Source organism: Anguilla rostrata, chromosome 5 (genome assembly GCF_018555375.3).
Source record: "Anguilla rostrata isolate EN2019 chromosome 5, ASM1855537v3, whole genome shotgun sequence".
In the NCBI taxonomy this organism is placed as follows: domain Eukaryota; kingdom Metazoa; phylum Chordata; class Actinopteri; order Anguilliformes; family Anguillidae; genus Anguilla; species Anguilla rostrata.
In genome coordinates, this window is record NC_057937.1 from 16553191 (window position 1) to 16567950 (window position 14760).

A 14760-nucleotide genomic window follows, 5' to 3' on the forward strand; every position below is an offset into this window, starting at 1 on the left:
AATGAACTTTCCAACATCTGTGTGGATTCTCCTAATAAGAACCACCTTCGCCGAGCGATCTGACCCTCGCGTGTCCTTGACTCTCGAAAGCACTTCCACCGCAACAGAATGAGGCAGGGAATTGGAGGTCCAGGAGAATAACTCATTTAGGCATAAGTTGTCTTTAAGAAATAACCCTAAGCCTTTGTGGACCCCTGTCTGGTAGAAGCGTAGGGTGCAAACCGAGCTGTACTATCAGCTTGAGAAGAGCACCCTCCTTAATTTTGAGGTCTCCTGATTTCTGTGATTCAACAGTGTGGCAGTCATTCAGTTGAAGCATATTTGCAGTAGCTTGTTTTTACCGTGTCGCTATCACAGAGGCTGAACACGCTATCACTCAATAAAGTGTGTTATCGGCCAGGAAACCCCAGACACCCAGAGCCAACAGAGGAAAAACAGAGAATTCCTGGGGCGTGATTCTAGAAAAAAGGCACTGAAAATCACACGGAGAGGCAGACGCTACAGACAAACGAGACAGAAATAAATGAAGGAAGCGGTTTATGTGGGCTGTGCTTAGCGTGCCCCGGGCCCACTGTGCTTGATCGATAACCAGCCGCTGCTTCTATCTATCAATGGTTCCCTCTGGCTGGATGCGCTCTCTGTTGCTTTGCCTCCATCACTGGATGTGAGTGCTTCAGCTGCTCCTGACACGGAACTTCAGGACGCCAGGGTTTTGGCCTCGGGGACGGTAATGAGAAAAACAGCAAAGTGGAACAGGGCCAGATAACCTGTTGCCATGGCAACGATTTTAAAAAAATGCCCCATAAACTTTGATAGCCGTGCGATTGTGTTTGGGAAAAGAAATGTGTGAAATGCTTCTCAAAGCTGCTGTGTTAATTTATCAGACGTATTTTTAATAATTCAGCCGGAGCCCCCCACCCCCCTTCCTGCGGGACAAAGCAACCGCTATGGGAATGGTTTTGGAGACAGCGCTCATCTTGAATTTGAGGATTTCAGTCCATGGAGCGGGTTAACAAACATTACTGACACGTGCGTGGCTAACTTGACTTTGTCTCGAAACAGAGCAAGAAGGAGAGGAAGTACACCCCTGCCCCCCCCCCCCCCCCTAAAAAAAAAGGCCTTATGTGCTGGAAACAGGCCAGGTCTGAACACAGATTCACTGGGCTGCGAAAACCTTCCTTTCAGCAGAATGCCCCATTCGGATTCACTTTTCACTTTACCCCTTCTCTAGGCACCGTCGTCCCGTGACAGCACGAAGCGGGTTCCCTGTCCCCCTCTCTCAGAGGGTAGGGTGGTCTGCGGCCCAGTGATCACGTATTCTCACCGCACATAGCTGCCACCCCGAACGCCACACCTGCAGCGTTCTGTGACAGAACGTTTGGCTCAGTCCCGTTTGCTTTACTGCCGTTCGTCAGACACTCATTCAGAGTGACTTACAACGCAAACACCAAGTGCAAGGACCAAACTGCAGTAATTAGACAGCAAGTAGACAGATCAGTTCTGTCCCCTTAGGCCCAGACCTGGATCAGCCTGAAGGTTTAGTTAAGGAGGAGAAAACCAACCTTGTATCTGCCTGAAGTTTGAGTTAAGTAGGAAAAAACTGACCCTGAGTCAGCCTGAAGTTTGAGTTAAGGAGGAGAAAACTGACCCTGGATCTGCCTGAAGTTTGAGTTAAGGAGGACAAAACTGACTCTGGATCAGGTGTGTCCTGCAGACCAGACTGACAGACTGAGAGATCCTGTGGCATGGCCTCATGCCTGGGGTGTGCCTATGCTTTGGTTTTCTCTTGTGGTAATGTCTCAACCAGCCAGGAAATCATTGCCTGTGTGTGTGTGTATGTTTGTACATGTGTGAGGCAGGGCAGGAACAGATGGACCAGACAGGAGGGATGAAGTGTGTGTGTGTGTGTGTGTGTGAATTTGCGTTTTGTGAGTGTGACTGTATTTCTGAGTGGGTGTTTCGAATGCGTGTTGTTAGTTGTCTAAGCAGAGGGAACAGAAGTTCCAAAGGTCTCGGCACAGCAAATGGATATCTTGTATAATAGCGGAGTGCTTTCTTTGCCTGCATGCTTTGGGGACTGGTCTATTTCTGCTGCTCTTCTCCTCTGTGGGAGGGGGTTAATGTTACATCATTACAGAATGAGCGTGGTGTCTTCTGCTTGACAAACTTTAAGAAAAACTGGACTGCACTCTCCTACTCTCTTGTCTTTATTTCCAATCACTTTGCACATTCCATCCCCTTAGCCACCCCCATACACACCCTCACCTTCCAGTTCAAAGCAGAAAATTGAGCTCAGGAGAGAGAGAGAGAGAGAGAGAGAGAAGACGCAGAGAGCAGAGCAAAGCACACGGGATGCTGTTTTTGTCATGTGTTTATAAATATATTTGTGTCTTGCTCCGACATGCCCTGGCCTGCAGTTAAAATCGCAATTTCAACTGTGCTGCGTTCCTGTGGGCCATGAGAGTCAGTGTGCGGAGGGGTCTGTGAGAGAAGGAGGAGAGAGAGAGAGAGTAAGGGAGAGAGAGCGAGAGAGAGAAAGTGGACACGGTTTTTGTCGTGTTTATAAAGAGAGAGCGCTGATCCCCTCGGAACATTCCAGACCCAGAGAGAAGGAGCCAAGCACAGAACCCCCCCCCTCCCCCCTAGGGGCCAGAGACCCAGTTCCACTCCTGGGCTACTCAATGGACACAGCGCTGAGGGTTTTGTGTTCATCTCTTTCTTTCACAAATTTCCAAAGAAAGCTAAGAAAAAGGGGGTTTTCATTACGTCCAGTAGTCCCTTGGGCTGAATTAATTGGGATGCTTACGGGCAGGGCCAGTTCTGGGCATGGCTGACAAGGGCGGTCACATAAGGTGCCAGTTGCTCTCCTACCACGCCCCCCTCCCGGGTTCTAAATTTTGCCTAGGGTGCATAAAGGCTGATGTCTGGCCTGTTCAGGAGCAGAGAAACACCCCAACACCTTTCAGCTCTTAAGGACCAGAGCCCTTCAACTGGACCAGAGCCCGCACATTTATGTAGTTCAAATATTACCGAACAGAGGTTTACCCATAATGCACTGTGGCCAGGGGTGCCAGTGTGCATTGCATGACCCAATCTGCAATGTGTGTGTGTGTGTGTTTCATGTTGCTGTGCATGGCGAGTGGATAACACACACAGCTGTGCAGGGAGAGACAACAATGAGTGTGTAATTAATAATTAATAACCCCCAAAAGACAAAAAATATATCACTAAAGCTTTTTAAACCATAAAGGGTACTGCATCCTCCCAAGACAAAATGTTCAGATCCTTAAGATGAAGGGCAAATTCTCAGATGTTCTGAGGTGGGATGCAAGCAAGGGTGCAACTGTCTTGTGCTCTACCATTTGTTTGTTCAGCCCCTTCATGTCACCGTGGCGACTGGTGACATCATGTCCACCCCTATTTAGACCTTTACAGCTCCCACAATGAGGGGGTTGCATACATTAAGTGAGAGAGAGAGCTCCATTGAGGATGTAATTGCAATTGAAGCAGCTAATGGGAGGGTGTAGTGGCAGGGTGGTGTTGAATTCAGATCACTAAACAGGGTGCCATTTGCACAGTGTTTCTGGACCGCCATGGTGACGTCATTATAAAAGTGCTGCAGAGCCACTGTGGTGAGAGTGTTAAATTTATGTACCAGTGGACTGGTCCTGGCGTGTTGGGGTCGGACAACTGTGTGTTGAATTGGTATGGCTGCTGAATTCAAATGACTGGATAATGGCTCAGTAGTATTGAAGGACCAGCAGTGGGGCTGGGGGGTGGGGGGGGGTGAGGTGTTGTGAAGAATGGGCCAGCACTATTGACCATGCTCTCCAGTCAATGCCTACCGCACTTGGCATGGGCAAGCGGCCAATCAGACCTCCCCACTCTCCTGTGGCATCGCATGACATCACCCCCCCCCCCCCAAGTAACTCAGGGTCTCCTCAGCAGGGTTGCCAGGGCAACTCGCTGACGGGTCCATGAGAAGGAGTCATTCATCCCTTTTTTTTGGGAGCTGGCGAGGCTTTTGTTGCCCGTCACACACCGCCGCTGGTGACTGTGGAGGGGGCAGCACCCCACGCGGGAGGGAGTGATTCAGAGACGTTGGAATAGGATGGGACGGGGGAGGGTTAGGGGGGATTTCTATGTTTTCTGGATGGACAATTGCCACCCCATACACCCAGGTCCAATGCTCCCCGCCGCTTTCCAAAGCCTCTGTGCTCCTCACCCTATTCTGCCATAGAGAGAATGGCTGGAAGCAGTAATGCCACTCATGGCTACAAACCAGAAACCCACACCAACTACTTTCTTCCTAAAGCAGGCAGCAGGCTGGCGCTTTAACACTGTCTCCTTAACGCAACTTATCCTGGGAAGAAGAGTTTTTTTTTTGTCTGTTTATTACTCCAGCAGGAAATCGTGCAGGTGCTCAGAATCAGATGAAATCAGTTAATTGTTGACCAAGGTTGGAAATCAATTCCATTTCAGTTCAGCTGATCGAGGAAATGAACTGAAACTTTCCAGCACCGATCAAATTTAAATATAAACTACCCCCACCCCTTCCATTAACATATTGCATTCTCTCAGGGTTTCAGCTGTGCTGGAGAAATGTTGCGAGGATGTTGTGTTTGCTGGAGGGCTTGCTCTGTGTATCGATTACATGTTGAGATTTAGTGCACGGGGCAGTTCATTGATGCTGCTGCCGTATTGGAAAGCAGGTTATCCTATGCAGGCTGCCCCATCCAGATAGACCACATCTTCCTGTCTTGCAGCTGCGGAGAGAGGGTTCACACTCACCCCAACAGGAAGTGTGGGCCTCGTGGGGCTTCCGCAACCGACAAACCAATTACAAAAAAAGGCATGAAAAAGATATTTATATTTGCATTTAAATTCAAATAGCCTCAGCTTGAAATGTGTCCTTTATTTTTCCACCAAGAAACCTAGCAATCACATGCACAAATGCACATAACACAGTACACTCAATAACAGCAATAACATAAGTACAAACACAGAGTATTGCACTATGGTTGGAGGGTTTTCTACCCCATTCACCAATGCTGCCAGCACTCCTATATGATCAGACATCTTAATACCTCCCTTCCAAATGACAGGCTGGGAAGGGGGGGGGGGGTTGTTGAGATTGGCGTACAGGGTTTCAAAAACACAGACTGCCCTAAGGCAGGACTGCCCTTGTGATAGACATTGAGACAGACACTGGGGGAGGTGGGGGGGGGGGTTGGTTCTGCATTTCTTTTATGTTCCACCCACTTCAACCCCCTCCCTTCGGCTAAACCGCCCACACCGCACTCTGCCCCTAGCGCCTTAGTAATCGAAGGCTGAAGAGGAAAAGGCTGTTGCCAGGGGCAACCCAAAATATCACATTCACAATCAATAAGCTGATACGTGCGGCTATGTGAGTTATGTTAGTGCTTTAGTTGGGAGGGGGCTGAGGCTGCCATGTGTGTTTTGCAAAATGGTCACATGGGGGGTTGAAATTACAGTAGCAGGACACCACCCATCACCACCTGAACCCCAACCGCCCAAACGCGCCCCCCCCCCATTTCCCCAACAAAGAGAGACTAGTCTGGTATTACAGGCTTGGGGAGGGAGAGCGGATGTGAGCATTATTATTTATTTGGTGGCACAAGCGAGGGTGTGAGAGGTGTGTTGACCCCTTGTCAATGACTCTTGTCCACAGCATCACTCAGGTTGATTTGAGTGTGCAGGGCACCTGACCAATCACAGGTGAGAAGCTAGCAGCTGGGTGGTTTCCTCTCATTCATCGCAAAATTGAATTGCTCATCAACTCCAGTTTTTTACATCTCACATCAAATCTGACAGACATTTTGTTGTACGAATAGATTTTATTCCACTTCACCCCTCCAGGGAGAAAAACGCTCTTGTGCAGACTGGTAAACAGTAAAAAAATAAAAAATAGACTGAGGGAGATCACCAAAAGGCAGAGATTTGAGTGGCATGTTGTAGTCTCCTCCTCCTGTCTTCAAGATGACGCACAGAGGCCTGCGTTGATAATGGTGGTGCACAAAGGGTAGTTCTGTGCGAGGACCTGAGATTTTATGTGCTGTGTGTTGTGCAGACAACCAGAACTGTGCAGACACACAGGATAAGACCCTCAGGAGATCTTGCAAAAATCCCAGCTGAAATGTTTCGACAGCCCCTGACGACACGGAAGGGTGAAAGTTTGAGGGTCAGCGCGGGCGAAGAAGGGCGCCGGTCGGGATAAGGAAATGACTAACGTCGCAACGGCGATGGCTAATCTGGCGCATCGCACGCCCCCCTCCCGGTTCCGTCAGCAGGACAGGGCATGTTGCGCTGGCTCTCTCCCGTCTATTCCTCTGTCGTTCTCTCCCTGTCTTTAGCTCGACGTGCTAATTACAGCGTGGTCATGTCAGCCTTTAATTAAATCTGCTGTGGCTCCGAATCTGTGTGATATATTTAAATATGTGTCAGGGTGTGAGAGAATATCTGCTCTCCAAGAAAATATATAAATAAATTATGTTTAAAAAAAAAAAAAATGTATTTAGTAAACAAAATGAGAGAGCTGCTTGTACACAGAGTGATCCATATGTGCACTGCATGCTCTGGTTTACCAGTAGTGATAATAAGGAACAGTTTGATTTTATACACCCTGTTGGAACCCAGCAGTTTCATGCTAACAGTTGCCTGCACTGTGATAGGCAGAGAAATGGCGCAAAGTGTGAATCACTGAACAGGAGAAGATAAGAGACAAAGGGGAAATGTGTACATATTTGCTGGGGCGGTTAGTGTTGGTTACCTTGCTGAAGTTCACAATCACAGTCCTGCCTTGGAGTTCAGCCTGCAGACTTCTTACTTACTGGTGCTGTACGTAAGATGTTTGCCCCAATTCAACGTAAGCGATGTGGCTGATTTATGTTCTTGTTATTCCAGTCACATTTAGCGTGTGACTGTTGGGATTCTAGGTCAGTTCCCTTCCAGTTCAATCAATACATGAAATGAATTGCAATTCAATTTGTTAATTGAAACATCCTGGTTGAACATTGTGGGCATGTTTCAATGAAATTACCTGCATGTCAATTCATTTTCTCAACTGACAAAGGAAATGACCCCAGCACTCACACATAAAGAAAAATGCAAATGGGCATTTTAGACCTGTCAAAAAAATCCTGTTCCTTTTTTCTGTTTGTTTGTTTTCACAAGATCCAAAATGGTAGTTGGTGGGTAGCTCTCTTCCTTTGAAGGACAGCAGTTCCTTGGCCAGCTCCAGAAAGACCAAAGCGGCTCTGGACACAGAGTCTGCAGGCTGTCCAGCTGGAAACTTCACATGTAGAGTGAAACAAAAATAGTCAGAAGAGATGTGTAGTTATAGGACTGGCATTTTCTTTTTGGTAATGGTCATGAGCCACACCCCTCCATTCTTCAGTGGAACTCATGAAGAACATTGTAAACAAAGTTAATTTGTCATGGACAGCCTCACAACTTATTTTCAGGAGATATAGATGTTATAAAATATTACATATTATTCTGCTTAAAAAACAAACAAACAAACAAAGAAAAAACAAAACAAAAAAACAACAACACTAACATCATATCTGAGAAGTGTGTGAAACTCCCCGGGAGAAGTGCATTATGAAAGGGTCACTTTCAAGTGCGCGTATCCGGGTTTCGGTCTCGTGGTTTTCAGTTTTCGGTAGAAGATGGCCGCGCGCGGCTCGTCTCAGACAGCGGTCTGAGTGAATGGAACATCACGGGCGAGACGGGCTGATCGGCAATCACAGGGCTTGGTCTGGCGGTCCACCCTTCCAGGGGCGACTGAAGCGCTCAGGAGCCGCCCTGCCATCGGATCCCGTGGCAAGCCCCCCAAACACACAGTAGCCCTCATGGGATTCTGCCTGTGAGGAGAAAATCTATCAAATCTTCAAGTACCCCTTATGTGCAACACAATGTCTTATTATTCGGTCATTCGTCGTTACATTTGTTTGCTTCTGATGATGTATTTTTCCCGTCCCTGGTGGCATTGCTGCTTTGCTTTCCCTCCATCTCTCATGTCACGTGCAAGTTCAGTATGAGGAGAGCGTGAGAGAGAGAGGGGGAGAGAGATTGCAATGCCTCTCTTCTAATTATCATTCCTGCTCATTGTACTCATGCTCAGATTCATCCTCTATATAATTATTAATATAATTTGGAATATTGCAAAATAGGATATTGCTTTGGAATTGGCATTTGTGACAAATTCAGTACTTGGGAGCAGGTCTAGTACTGGATTATTCCATCTGATATGCGAGCACCCATAACATTCTTTATGATTTAAATGGAATGCATTATGCACTATGTGCGTCTAGCTTTATGATTATCAACCTGGAATCTGCATACAACGGCCAGGATTTATTTCACATCAATTATATTTTTAAAACAGACGATTTATTAGTTGGATCAAAGACATTATCACTCAGTAACAGGCTGTAGTTTTCAAATGTCTAAATATGTGCCAAAATGTTTCCTATTTTAGCTGGCTTCACCCTGAGTGTCATTATTGTTCCAGGCTATAATATGGGCACATGTGCAGAAATAGCCCATCACGTTTTAGGAATATCCAAGTACAGAAGCTATTTTTGTCTAGAGTGGGGATGCCTATTTTAAGACTTAGGCTACTATACAGCTTAGCCCCTGGGATCTGTCCAATATTTCAGAGTTTAAACTTTGTAAAGAGTCGTTTACTTATAACACTAATGTTATTTTATATACGTACATTCTAACTTTGCCGTTGCTGTTGTTTAAACCTGACTGAGTTACAACTTTAAACCGAGCATTTGGGGATGACTTTATACAGAGAAGGAGTGCGAGAGGGAGAGAGAGAAAAAAATCACTTTGCTCCGTCCTACAAGACTCGAGAGAGGTGAGGCGAAAATCCGGGTCCCTTTACCCCTCCCATCCCCCTTCTCTCTTCGCAGCTCTACACTGCTGCCATAGCCGTTTCTAAGCTCTGTCGGCTTTAGAGCGGCTGCTGCAACTCGGAGAGTGTGTGTGCTCGCAGACACACACACGCACTGCCTCTCACGATCAACAGGAGCACTGACTACAGTGCAGCACGAGGCAGAAGCAAGCAGTCAGCCACCAGCGCGTGGTTTGCGCTGCAAAACAAATCTTTTCTTCGAAGCGTTTCTCAGTTGAGAATTTTGATTATTTGCGTTGCAAGTTGTCTTGCTCCCTTTTTCAAAGAAGCAGTACGCAAGACAACACGGATGGATGTGGTGATCGCAGTTTTATCGTTCTGCCCACACCCCTCCTGAGAGAAAGGCAGGTCCCAGCCTTCGGGTCCGCTGATAGCACTGGGGAAAGTGACACTCGGGGAAGCTGGAAGACATCGAGAGGAGGATATCGCCCAGAGTGACTGTGGATATTCTGTTGCTGTGAAGACTTTCGCCTCTTTTCTATTACTTTGAAATTGACGACTGTACGGCGAATTCGAGGACCTGACTTTGGAACTGGATACCTAACCAAGCGGCAGACATGTATGTAGCACTACAAACGCACGTTTATTTTTTACAATTTAGCTTTTGTCTCGAGCACGTTTTATGTCCTCTGCCTACGGTGAAGAGCATGGCTATGTCGGTTTTATTCTCCAGACTAAATATAGGCTAAGGTACCCGTGATAAAAAGGCCCCGGGCACTAAGCAAACGACGGGGCGTGATTAACGTTTAAAACTATACGAGTCAAATGAGTTTACATGTGCACCCATGCTAGGCTATCGTTCCGTCCGGAGTTGGAATTTGCATCAGAAACGCCGGATTGGCTTCGGTCGGAGAAACCGCTTTGACAGACCCGGGATAGCGAAGCGGTCCGTTCCCTTCCCGAATCTGGGAAAGGCGGACGGAGAGTGTGGTTGTGGTTTAGCGCGTCGAACGTCAAGCTTATGATGACAAAGGGGGTCTTGTCTCTTAGCTAGGCTTGGTTTGAATATGTAATGAAGATGATAGAAGTCTATAGCGGCTGGTATTAAAAACACAAGCCGCTGTACAGAATCGACAGGGCTCCATTTTATTTTTAATACAGAGACGCAGGGATTTTGTTTGCGCATTCATCTTAATCTGAAAGTCGAATAATTCCCCCAAAATGTAAGGGAAAATATTTTGTTCACTCCAAAAACGTGCGATCATTTAAAAAGAATATTGGCATTTATAGTTTATGCTCTTTGGGATAAATTATGATTCTTCTTCTTTCCATTGGCTACTGCGAATATCCTTGTTGGCCGGCTACAGTTTATCCCACATTCTAATCCCTGTGTTGACTTTTTTTTAAAACGCCAGTGCAAGGGAATGTTGCCGTGCCCTTCAAACTATGTATGTCGTAATTCAAATTTCTTTTTAGTTTCCTTTGGCGTCAGATTGTGGATAGTTATCATTTTTTTATGACGAACGGGGACACATTATCTCGACAATAACACGAACATTCTATAGCCCTTCACAGCGTTCTACACTGTCATAAACATTCCATGGATATGGAGAGAAGATTCCATTATAGTCATTAGTCAAGGTGTTGGCTACATCAAAGGAAATATTGTATTTCCAACATTCTAGTGGGTGGTTGACTCACTGATTACCTACTCGACTAGGACACCGTATTTATCAGTTCATTTCACATTCGTCATGCTCTTGTCCACAGTGTTTTTATTTTTAGTTGGAGCAGCGGTCTTATTATTAAAACTCCACGCAGTGTTACAGTATACAAACAAACGACAATGAAAAAGGTGTAAATAAGTTAAATAACTGGTTGATACATCTGCTGAGAAACATAAGCAAAGACGTTTTGGGAGTTTAAATTCACTGGGCAGTGTCTGGTCAATAATTCAGCAGGTTTAAAAAGAGTACTTAAGTAAGCGTTGTAATCTGCACGGTAGGAAGTGGCTTGCAGTGTGAGAAAGCAAGATGTGCAGCGAGTTTCCCTGGTGAAATGGAGGAGGCATTGTGAGTTCATTAAAATAGGATGAGTTCACCCTTTTAAACCCTCAGCGTCTGAAGGACACAGTCGAGTGCTGGAAGAATCAGCGTCAGAAGAAGTGAATTGGTTTTTACTTTTCTCTCGGACTGCAGCTGTTAAATGACTATCTGGCCTGCGGCGGTGGAAGCTAATAGACCTGAGGAAAGAAGTGGCCATCACCGGGAAGGGGGGTGGTGGTGTGCTGAGGGCAGGGGAAACCACGAAATTCAAAGCTTCCTGCGCCCGTGGACCTGCCCTCCCTCGGCCGGTCCCACGGCGACGCCCTGCCCTCTCTCCCCGGCGGACGGCGCTCCCGGGCCGGAGTGTGGGAATAGCGCTGGGGACGGCGGGGCCTTGCGGGGGTATAATCCGGGCCGCACAATCGCGGCCTTTGTGCGCTGCCCGGCAGCCGAGGGGCCTAATTTAGCTAATGATTCGATCAACAAAAACAATTATGATGAAAGGGATATGGGCTGGAGGGGTGAAGGGACACACACAGGCGCGACGCACACATTCAGGGGCGGGGTTTGAAAGAGGGGGCGTGTCGTGTCCCATTTCGTCTTTTGGGCATACGTTTACCGCTCATGGGCTTCTCTGTTGCGGTCCACTATCTTTGCCGGGTTTCCTGAGTGTCAGGCGTGGTTTTGATATGGTTGTTAGGGGCTGGCTTGGTTAGGGTTGCGTGGTTGCTGGGCTGGCTTTGTTTGGGTTAGGTGGTAGTTTGGCGGGTTTGGTTGGGTTTATGTGGTCGTTACCCAGGTCTACTCCTGGGTGTTGTAGGCTTTTGGTGCCGTCTGTGTTCTACTCCCTGCGCGTGCACCCTGTGAACCCTTTGAAGGGTAGGTTTTTTTTGGAATGTTTGGAATGGAAGTCAGTGTTCTAGAACTCCTATTACATTTAGTTTCCAGGAGTGGTTGTTACATCAGCATTAGAATGTTCAGTTAGGAATGTTCTCATCTCACATTTGTGATCTCGCTCTTTAACGGGTTATTACTGTAGTATGTGCTCCAGCCCAATGCATGGGTCATGTGATCTGGACCCCAGCTGTGTGAATCCTGGGGTGTGATTGGGAGGCGGGGAGGTGCAGGGAGGGGCGGTTGATGCAGTGCCTGCATGGGGCATCCTGGCACTGGGGTGATTAAGGAAAGGGGAGGTGACGGTGTTATGGAGACAAAGGCCCTAAATCGTTTTTATTACTGCCAACGACAGCTGTGGCTTTCCAGATGTTCTGATGGTGTTGAAAATTGCAGAAGTGGACAATTGTGTATGTTTGTGTATGTGTGCATCTGTATGCAAGCACATGTTTGTGTCTGTGTGTGTGTCTACAAAAGGGGCTGTTTGTGTGAGTGTCCTTTTGTCTGGCAGTGTACAAAAGCTTGTGCATGAATCTGATGTGTTGTTACTGAGTGTGTGGGAGTGTGATGCGATTTTTCCATTGCCGTGTGTGTTCTCGTGTGCTTGCATGGACAGTGGGAGTGTTGCTGAGAACGTGTTTCTGGGCTGCGGGGGGTAGGTCACGCGGTGGTGTCCAGGCCCCGTGGGGCCATTCCAGGCCAGTTTGTGCACTCAAACCAGAGGGTCATGGGGTCAGATCCCATAGGGTAAAATGAAAATTCTGTGTGTGTGCGCGTGCGGTTGTACACACACATACACAAGCACAGAATGAAAAGCACTTGCCTGTTTCTTAAAGGGGCCACTTTGACCTCTTATGAAACCCCAATACTGTGTACTGTGCTTATTCTGTAAACACAAAGGTATGGCAGAACTTGCTGTGTGACTGGACCTTGACCACATGTGAGCTGGATCTCAGTCTCGCGAAGTTTGCTGGCCTCTGTGTGTGTGTAGTGTGATTGTAGGGTCTCTCTCTCTCACGCTTGATATTTACTTTTTCCTCTTACCTTTGTTCCACATAACGGCGTGAATTACAATCTCAGCACTGTCCGAGCAGTATTCAGTGTTCCTTGAACATTAGAGGATAAAAAAACAGTTATTATTTGGCAGTCGATGGTGCCTGTCCCAGTGGAAAAAAAACAGCGTGCATGAAAAACTGTGATTTTTACATAGGGGCATGTGTCCTTAGACCGACATCTCGTCCTAACACACACATCCCGCTCTCCCATATTACAGTTTGCCCTTTTTTTTTATTCCCAGCATGCAGTGTGCTCTCGGCCACGTGTGCCCTGAAGTTAATGACATCCCGGGGGTGGATCTGTTCCTGTGTGTTCCCACCTCCTGCTGGAGTCTCAGCTAATTAAACACACACACACACACACTTTCACACGCACATACACACACACTCTTGTTCCTCCTCTGCAGTGTAATTAAGTGGGTAATGAGTGTTTGTTGATGAGTGTTGTTCCTGGCGCCCTGACAGGCTCTGTCACCGGCAGCCATTGTGTCCGACCTCCACTCTCCTCTTCCTGTTGTGACCGAGTCGTGCTCCGTCAGGAGAACCTCAGAGTTTTGGGCACGGAGTTCCAGAACGTCTCAGAAAGCCACAGCAAAGACAGAAGCCCCGCCCCCCTCTCCCCCCAGTTCTATTTTGGAACGGCGGGCGGCCAATGGCGCGGCCGGCTGTCATGTGAGCGCCCGAGCGGCTGCCACGGTTTCCAGGCCTGTTCAGACAGGAAGCCGCTGGAACTTCAGCGCTGCGCTGCTTGGTCTGCGACAGCCCAGCGAAACGAAAGCTAACCCCCAGCCCCCCACCCCCCAGTGCGGTAAGCGAAAGCCGTGTCGCTAGCTCTGCTCCGACCGCGAGTATCAGTATCGGAGTACACGCTGTCTGCTCCCCCTAAATCCGTGTGCGAGGATACGCGACGTCTGCCTGTGGCTGTCGGCGTGTCGCCGTACGCGTCGTCCTCGCCTCGCTCGTTCGGAGTCCAGCGGGTTTGCTACGGTCTCCGCTTTCCCAGCAGGTGGCCGTGCACTTGCGCCAACCACTTCCCCCCGCACTTCTCCTCCCCCCCCCCCCCCCCTCGGGTGATTATTCTGAGAAATCGGCCAGTGAGAGCCCCAGAGCAGCTTTGGGCCAGCAGTGATGACATCACTGTAGGACAGAGATGGAGAGAGACCGACAGACGTAGAGGCCTGAGCACCAGTGTTGTGTCATTACCACGCTCTGGGTCCCGCTGCAGTGTGTTATTGCAGTGTACCGTTACTCTGCGTCGCTCCTGCAGTGTGTCATTACTGTGTGTTATTGCAGTGTACCGTTACTCTGCGTCGCTCCTGCAGTGTGTCATTACTGTGTGTTATTGCAGTGTACCGTTACTCTGCCTCGCTCCTGCACTGTGTCATTACTGTGTGTTATTGCAGTGTACCGTTACTCTGCGTTGCTCCTGCGGTGTGTCATTACTGTGTGTTATTGCAGTGTACCGTTACTCTGCGTCGCTCCTGCAGTGTGTCATTACTGTGTGTTATTGCAGTGTACCGTTACTCTGCGTCGCTCCTGCGTGTGTCATTACTGTGTGTTATTGCAGTGTACCGTTACTCTGCGTCGCTCCTGCAGTGTGTCATTACTGTGTGTTATTGCAGTGTACCGTTACTCTGCGTCGCTCCTGCAGTGTGTCATTACTGTGTGTTATTGCAGTGTACCGTTACTCTGCGTCGCTCCTGCAGTGTGTCATTACTGTGTGTTATTGCAGTGTACCGTTACTCTGCGTCGCTCCTGCGGTGTGTCATTACTGTGTGTTATTGCAGTGTACCGTTACTCTGCGTCGCTCCTGCAGTGTGTCATTACTGTGTGTTATTGCAGTGACCGTTACTCTGCGCGCTCCTGCAGTGTGTCATTA

General features: G+C 48.1%; 1 protein-coding gene across 3 annotated transcripts in view; it reads left to right on the forward strand.

The window, feature by feature from the left end:
• ripor1 (RHO family interacting cell polarization regulator 1) overlaps nucleotides 1-14760 on the forward strand; it is a 92226-nt gene that overhangs the window by 20232 nt on the left and 57234 nt on the right. The window contains exon 1 of one of the 3 annotated variants that reach the window (XM_064335402.1): nucleotides 8931-9506. The exons of the other annotated variants lie outside the window; for them this stretch is intronic. The gene's annotated coding sequence lies outside the window, so the exon portion shown is untranslated. Of the gene's footprint in view, nucleotides 1-8930; nucleotides 9507-14760 lie in introns of those variants that run through there. 3 annotated transcript variants of the gene reach the window in all.